Here is a 596-nt window from a genome sequence, read left to right as displayed (position 1 = left end):
TAAATCGATAATAAAGTTTAGAAACTACTTTCTTTTACTTTGTCTTACCTGGTAAACAGTTCTTCCCATGACACTATTCTGACTACTGTACTTCATTCTCCCTTTATATTTTAACAGTTTGGAAAGAGAAGCATGGAAAAAGAATGGAAGGGAAACTAGCACTGGGAAATTTAATTACCTTTACATTTTCAAATCACAGCTGTCAAATTAAAATGAGCAACCGATAATTAAATAAAAATATGTCACTCGGGACATCCCTTCCTTGCCCGTCCCCCGTCCCCCCCTCCCCGCGCCCACAAGCACATCTGCCCAAATGCCCCTGACTCCTGAGAAGCCGGCCTGCCTCTCCCCCAGGGCCCCTTTAAGTTTTTATAAATTAAGACCCTTTTGGGAAAAGAAAGAAAGTGTCAAAAGTGGTTGTTTTCACATTCCATGATTAGTTTCTATTCAACTTACTTGTGTACAACAGTTACTAGCTCCTCTACAGTATTTCCATTCAGTAGAATATCCATTTTTACAAGTTCTGCAGTCTGGTAGCCTGCATCTTCATAATCAAAACTAACAAGGAAAAATGTCCAATTGATAAACATTACACT

Source organism: Hipposideros armiger, unplaced genomic scaffold (assembly GCF_001890085.2).
Source record: "Hipposideros armiger isolate ML-2016 unplaced genomic scaffold, ASM189008v1 scaffold_3737, whole genome shotgun sequence".
Taxonomy (NCBI): Eukaryota; Metazoa; Chordata; class Mammalia; order Chiroptera; family Hipposideridae; genus Hipposideros; species Hipposideros armiger.
Note: the sequence above shows the minus strand (reverse complement) of the source record.